Source organism: Poecilia reticulata, linkage group LG11, assembly GCF_000633615.1.
Source record: "Poecilia reticulata strain Guanapo linkage group LG11, Guppy_female_1.0+MT, whole genome shotgun sequence".
Lineage (NCBI taxonomy): Eukaryota > Metazoa > Chordata > Actinopteri > Cyprinodontiformes > Poeciliidae > Poecilia > Poecilia reticulata.
Window position 1 is genome coordinate 5,133,921 of NC_024341.1, and position 380 is coordinate 5,134,300.

Here is a 380-nt window from a genome sequence, read left to right on the forward strand (position 1 = left end):
GTATGTAAATGACAGAGGGATTGTTTCAGGTAACATTTCTACCGCCGCGGTCCTTTCCCAGTCAACTCACATCGACCATTTTTTTAAAAAAGCTTTCTACATTGTTTGATTTCCATAATTTCATCCAGTCTTTTTATAGGGCAGCACCTCCCATGATTACCGTCGCCTCAAGCAACTGTCTACCCATGTTTTATGTTGTTCATATATCTTTTTCTTTTTTTGTTCTTTGGATGGGATGCACTGAAACAAATTTCATTGGGTTTTCTGTAAAATGCCATTTGTGTTGAATGCTGATTCTGATTCTACATTCTTGCAGCATACTCCAGTAACACTCCTGAATTTTACTGTTTGTTTTTGTCGTTTCTTCATACACCAAAATA